The sequence below is a fragment of the Peromyscus maniculatus genome, chromosome 2 (genome assembly GCF_049852395.1).
Source record: "Peromyscus maniculatus bairdii isolate BWxNUB_F1_BW_parent chromosome 2, HU_Pman_BW_mat_3.1, whole genome shotgun sequence".
Lineage (NCBI taxonomy): Eukaryota > Metazoa > Chordata > Mammalia > Rodentia > Cricetidae > Peromyscus > Peromyscus maniculatus.
In genome coordinates this window covers 39,370,072-39,377,495 of record NC_134853.1, presented here as the reverse complement: position 1 = coordinate 39,377,495, position 7,424 = coordinate 39,370,072, and positions in this window count along the sequence as shown.

Here is a 7,424-nt window from a genome sequence, read left to right as displayed (position 1 = left end):
CCAGCCCCAGCTTCCCGGGATATTTAGCTTCTATTAGCTTAACAGACTGCTTTCCTTTAGGGACTTTAAGTGTGTGAATGCCTTTACCAGTGAGGTGTGTTTTTTGTTGTTGTTATTGCTGCTTTTTTGTTTGTTTGTTTTTTGAGAAAACAGTGGCTGGATTTGATTTTTTTATTTACTACTCAGTTACTCTTTTTTCTTTATTGGTGAGCTGAAGTAATATAAAAAAGTTAGCCGGGCGGTGGTGGCGCACGTCTTTAATGCCAGCACTCCGGAGGCAGAGGCAGGCAGATCTCTGAGTTCGAGGCCAGCCTGGACTACCAAGTGAGTTCCATGAAAGGCGCAAAGCTACACAGAGAAACCCTGTCTTGAAAAACCAAAAAAAAAAAAAAAAAAAAAAAAGTTAGTGTTGAGAAGTGCTTGCTAATTCCTTTAACTCTGTTGTTTGTTCTGATTGGTTGAATTATTGTTTGTTCTTTACTTCCTCCCCTGTTAGAGCTGGAGATGTTTCTATTTGCTGTGTTGGACACAATGGATTCTTTCCTAGCTCTTCCTCTCATGAGCTTTATTTTTTTCCTGTGGTTCCATGCTTGAGACTTTTTCTCCTCTGTGGTGGGGGACCCGGTGTCTACTCTGTGGAGGGTGACCAGACAGATATCTGGTGTTAAAATGCTCTTATTTTCACACCACTGTAAGAAGACATCTTTGTTGGATATAGCAGCCTTGATTAACAATGATTAACTTGTAAACATGTGAAATACAAATAACATTATTTTCTGTCTTAGAGCATTATTGGCTAAAGCTCTAAAGTTATTCTCATATTTCTGCCTTTCATGGCCTGGATTAAATTCTTGTGCTTGTTTGTAGCCTCTTCAAGTCATCGGTCATGTTTACCAGAGGATTTGACATATTCATCTGACATTTTACCTATTTCACAATCTTGAATTTAGTATTTGAGGAGCTGTGGGCTTTTGGGGGAGCCATGCTACTTTGCCTTGGATTTTTGAGGGTTTTGTTTGTGATGTGCATGTTTGTTTGAATATCTCTTCTGTTTTTGTGCATGTGTGTGTGTGTGTGTGGGGGGGTTGTGTGGATTTCTTATTAAGTAGCCTGCTCTTGAAGGCTTAGTCCCAGTACCACTCAGCAAAGAAAAAACCAAAACCAGAACCAAAACCAAATGACAATTCACTTACATCTCTGACTTACTTTGGTTTGGAAACTCTGGGGCCCGCCCCACTGTGCCCAGCTCCTCCGCTACAGCCTCTTTTCTGGAGTCCTCTTGGGTCCTTTGTGGATTTCTGAAGATCTGCTTCCATTCTTCCTTTATAATACATTGTGTTGGGATGCTGCCTACTTTTTCTTATTCTAACCCATGTTCATGGACGAAGCCTCTAGTCCATCATTCATCTTACCTGAAAGTTGAAAGTTATGATTTTCTTCAAAGCAAATTTCCAGATGAGTTTGTAAAACCTGCAATGCATAGAACAGTTAAACTAACGTTACACACATCTGGCCCACAAACTATGTGGATTTTCTAGCCTATTCCAAAGAACACCCTGTGTGGACTCCTGGTAGAATCAGCAGGAGGAATTTCTGTTCACTGACATTTTTAGAGCTGTCTCTTGGTCATTACGTTAAGAAAACTGGCAACCTTGGGCTGATGAGATGACTCAGTTGGTAAAAGCTCTTGATGCCCAAATGGATGATCTGAGTTCAATCCCCAACTTCCACATGGTGGACAAAAGTGACTCCTGGGAGTTGTCCTCTCATCTCTGTACCTGTGCTATGGCATATGCCAAGTAAAGATAAATAAATTTTACAAAGGAAGCTATCAGCTTGTATATAGAGGAGGGCAGACACTAAATGGGATCAAATTTTGTAGAGCTGTTAATTTTTCACAGCAAGCATGTTGGTTTCATTCTTCTCATAGAGGAAGCTTTCCCCTGGACCTTAAAGCAAAGCTTGCTCCCTTAAAACAGGAAAGGAACCTTTCAACAAATTGTCTCTAAGTTACTGTAGTATAGTAGAACTGAAACAAATCACACAACCCTAAAAATGAAAAAAAGGAATTTCTCTTCAAGGTACTTTTAGTTTATAGTTTTAAGTTTTCTTGTAAAATCTGTACTTTGTTATTAAATAATGTTTATTGTCATTAAAAGACAAAAGCGTGGGGGCAGGAGAGGTGACCTGGTGGTAACATGCTTGCTGTGCAGGCCTGAGGCCGCAACTTTGGTTTCTGGCACCCATATAAAGTCTGGGCAGGGGTGGGAGCATAACTTCTCAACCCCCAGGAAGTGGAGATGGCTGATGTGCTCGCTCTGGGTTCAAGGGAGAGAACACTTCAATATATTAGGCAGAGAACAACTGAGGGAGACACCCGATCTCAAGCCATGGCCCCCATATGGACACACACACACACACACACACACACACACACACACACACACATACACACACGACTCCACACATATGTGAATGTTCATACGTACATGGACATCCACCACATACACATGCGAAAGGAAATAGAAAAAAATAGAAGAAAAAAAGCCAGTGAGTGTAACCTTTTTTAAAAGAAAGAGTTGCCTAATTTTGAGAATGCATGGGGGCTTGTGTGGGGAGATGCTTGGGAGAGATGGGTTGCATGGTGAGGAGAGCATTCCAAGTGGAGCTAATGAGTATGCAGGTGTAGGTGGAGACAGAGGAGCGACTTGAGAAAACTGAAGCTGAGAGACCCTTAGGAAGTATTCTTGACAGTGGAAGAGAACCGTGGTAGGGCCGCAGCAAGGCAGAGGCACAGAAAGAAACACAGGCGTTCCAGTTTGAGTACTGTGAGATAGTTTTGTTAGTTGTTTTGCTACTGTGGCAAATACCTGGGAAAATAACCTGAGGGAAGGAAGGATTCATTTGGCTCATGATTCCAGATGATCCAGCCTGTCATGGTGAGGAAAGCACAGTGAAGAGAAGCAGCTCACATCGCTGCAGCCAGGAAGCAGAAGCAACACTTACTGATTTCATCCTTCCCTCCCCTTAATCCATCTGATCTCCCGAATCTATGTGATGAACCTCGCCTGTATTTGGATCATGCCCTTTCCCCCATTTAGTCTTTTCTGGAAATGCCAGCACAGATACACCCAGAGGTGTGTTTGTGAAAAGTCCCCCAACGCCTCCTCTCTCCTTGTGATTGGTGTTCTTATCAGCTGGCACCCAAACAAATCTCATTTAACCTACAGCATTCCATCCTGGCCCCCCAAAGGCCCGCATTAATCTCAAATAATGCATAATGCATTTGATCCTCTCTAAGTGTTCCCGTCCTCTAAACAGTTTTGTATTGCTCAGAAGTTTTAATACAAAGTGTCTCTGAGATTCAAGGTAAGTTTTTAGCTATGAATCCCTATAAAATAAAGAAGCAAGTTGTATGTTGCTAATATACAGTTGCATAGAACAACATTTTCATTTTACAAGGGAGGTATGGGGCCATAGAAAGGAAGGGCAGGACCAAACACAGACTAAACTCTGACTGGGAAACGTTAAATCTGTGGTTCTACACTAGAATCCCGAGTGTGTGTTGGTGTGACGTAAATTCCAAAGGGTTTGGGAGGCTCTGCCTCTACAGTCAGGCTAGCTGCAGACCCATGGCCTTTGTCTAAGGCTCACTCAGTTACTGCCTGTGGTTTTCCTTGCAGACATTCCACATTCCCCGGGTCTCCGATGCCATTTGTCTTCAGTTTCACTGCTCTATGCATCATCCATTTAGGAGTTGCTTGTGGGATTCTGACCCTGTCACACATTGTGTGGCCTCCCAGGCTTCTACGGAAGCCTCCGAGACCCTGTAACTCTTGCATTTTGCATTGCCACACAATCAGCTTAGTGGACAATGCCGAAGTTTTAGATGAACCGTGACTGAACTATTGTACCACAGCTGCAGCTGTCTCTGGGTCCCCAGAGGACTGACCACAGGGAAACTCTTTTTCTAGGTGAGTCCATATAAACATGGCATCCCAGAGTTATCTTCTCAAAGCAAAGTTAAAACTTCCTACTCTTAAGCATGCAGATAGGTAGGAGATCACACAGTCCTTCAAATGTCCTTGAGGCATTTTTTTTCCCTGTCAGATTGGTGAAATGTATTTGCTTTATTCCTAATGGCATGAATATCTTTAGCAGCCAAATTTTACTGGGCCCCAAGTTTACAAGTATTTTGGTTCTGGGCAAAAATAAGTTTTTTTTTTTTTTTTTTAACACAACAACTTTTTTTGTATTTTGTTTATAATAGTCATCCTAAATCTAGCCAAAAGCAGCTAGCAAAAAACCGTGCATAATTTGAATGATGAGCTAAGTAAAAATTTAACTACCCTATTAACTATTTAGCTTCAAATAAAATCTCAAGACATGGACAAAGTGAAGACCAGGTCTTTGCCAGAATGTGAGAGCACAGTCTTTAGTTCAGGTCCTTACCGAGTCACCAGTCCTGCTGTAAGCACATGAGAGCAGTCTTCACTCTGCATCCCTGCCAGCCTCCTACTTCCTAAGTGCCTCCCGAGTCACCCATTATACACTGGGTAAAGCATTTTTAGGCTTTTCTTGTCAATATTTCCAAACTTTTTAAATCTTTCTCACAAAACAGCTCAAAATCTTCTGAAGCTCCTCATCTGGAAGAATATTAGCAATGATTCCACTCTTGATAGAAATTTTCTGGGTTAGTCATCTATTCCAATTCAGTATCAAACATCTGTTCCTACAATCCAAATTTGGAGTAATCCTCTTCTGTGTCGTTGTTCCCTGGATCAGGGTTTTCCTTTGCCCAATAGAATATCTACATTCATTGCTTTTACAGTAATGTTTGATCATGTCTTTTGTCCAGGCCTCTGTCTTCCATAGTTATTAATCTATGGAAGTTATCTAATCTCTGGAGAGTACATTGTTCAACTATTCATCCTGTGTTTGTCATTTTGAGTTGTCCACAGCATGAAGGCACATTCCTATTGTTTGCTGGCTTCTGGAGGGAAAGAGATATTTCACTATCACCGTGTATAGTGTAATAGAAATTGTACTTTGCCATGAAAAGTCAACAGCATCCTCTTTCAGTATCTCTGGCATGGGCTTAGCTGCTGAGCAGCCGATGTCTTCTGTCTAGCTGGAGTGATCACTACCATTTCCACGGGCATTTTCTCTCCCTCTTATTCTGTTGTATTTGCAGCTGCAGGGGCTGGGTCCAGCAGGTTTGAACTCTGATCCTGCTTCACCATTGCTACAACCTATAAGGTTTCTTGTCACAATACTGTCTATCTTGTGGGAGTTGCTGTTGGAATGTAGTCTTCAAGTGGTTAAAGCCTCTGGCAACTCCACCACTTACTTACAGATGGTCTTTTAAAGCTAGTTTTCAGTGTGGGAAACAATTCTGAGATTTGCTAATGTGGCACATGTGTGTATCTTGCTTACTGATTTTTCCTTCATAGATAACATGGAATTTTCTTACTCATCGTAATGGTGCAAGTTCAGGCACTTGCTTTTTCCATTCACTGGTGATTATTTATGTCTCACTGGACTAGGTGGTGGTATTTGGAAGTGGATTTGTTGAATCATATGATTTGTAATAGAACTTTAACTGCAATAAATATGCTATACATTGTTAACAAAATGGACAGTTATAATTCCAACAGCAGTGCATTTATGAACATTCTGCTTTCTCTGCCTCAACAATGTGGAACTGTGCATTTGCTAGTTTGTGGATATAAAGTGATACATATGGGTTTAGATTGTATTTTCTTAATGGCTATGTGAACTGAGTCCTTTGGATTGGATTAGTATTCCCCACAGATGCATGCATGAAGGTTTGGTCCTCAGTCTATGATATTGTTGAAAGATGTTAAGACCTTTAAGAGGTGGCGCCAAGTTGGAGGTCTTCCTTTGAAAGAGACACTGAGATCTCTGCCTCTGTCCCTCTCCCTGCTCTACTGTGAACTTTTTGCCATGATGCTCTGTCTTCCCATAGGCTCTGAAGGAAGAGATATACCTTCTTTAAAGTTGATTATTATGTTACAAATCCAGAAAGCTAACAGCCAAGTGAATAGAACTAAACAATATGAAGTTGTTTGGGCTTGTTTTCTTTGGTCAGTAAAAGCATTTCCAATTTATCCATCTTGTTGAATAAATCAGTATCTTACCTCTCCCCCCTTTTCTTATTGTTGTCAAGTATTTAGTTTTGTGGATACCTCGGGCTGCTTAGCCTACAAACTGTTGAAGCATGCCAATGTTGCTTTCAGTATGGGAGAAAGCTGTCATGAATGTGCATAGGGGTTTTAGGAGAATGTATGTTTTCCATCCACTTCAGTAAATACCTAGACATGAGGTTTCTGGGTCAAATACAATCAAATGATTTATTCTACAAGAAGCTGTTAAACTGTTTCATTTGTTTGCATACCAATAATGTAAGAGGCTTCTGTTGCACTGCCCTCCAGTGTGGTTATCAGCTTTTATATTCAGCTATTTAGGCATGGTGGTACTTTTGCACAGGTATAATTTACATTTCCCATTGACTACTGGCACTGGGCATCTTTTCAAATACTTTGCTTATGTTTTCAAAGGTTTTATATCTGGTGGTTGAACTTTAACTGTTATTTATGTATTTGTCTCTCTTTGTATGTAACAGAAATCACAGAGGATGCCAACAGGTTTGGTCCCAATTTCTGCTTCCACTTCATGGTGGCACCTAGTTGCTGCATCCTCAAGAGGGGACAGAAGCTACACATGTCCTCATGTGGCAGAAGAGACATACAGTTGAACACATCCGTCCACTCTGTGCTCCTTAGATAGGTGATAATCTCTGTTGTGGGTGAAGATCTCACTCACTTTCCAAAGCCTGGATGTCTTTATATGCTGTCTTGGCAACTAAGTTCCAATATAAATTTGAGAGATGATATCACCTTTCAGACCACAGTGATATTATAGCTACATGTCCTTTATCAGATATGAACAGAAAAATACACTTCTCTTCCCTGTGACCTGATTTTTAACTCTCTTAAGATGGCCTTTTACTCAGTGACATTTGAAAGTCTGGTTTTAAGTCTTTAGACCTCCAGTTTTCTGATTTTTCTTTTTTGGGCCATGCTCACAGGTCTCAAATATCTTCTAGCATCTTTTCAGCTTTGGTGTTAGGTTGGTGATCTCTCCTGGGCTTTTGTGAAGTCTGACATGTGTCTTGACGTTCTTTCTCTGCATGTGGATGTCCAACTGTTTCAAGCGGCATTGTTGAAAAGATAAAACCTGCACTGAGTTGCCTTTGTACCTTTGCCAAAACCTAATTTGTTCTGTTATGGGTGATTTCTGTACTTTTTATTGTTTCTCTTATCATCTTTGATATATCTTTCACAGTATCTTGTAAACTATATAATTTTAGCTTTATAATACATTTTAAATCAAGGAGAATG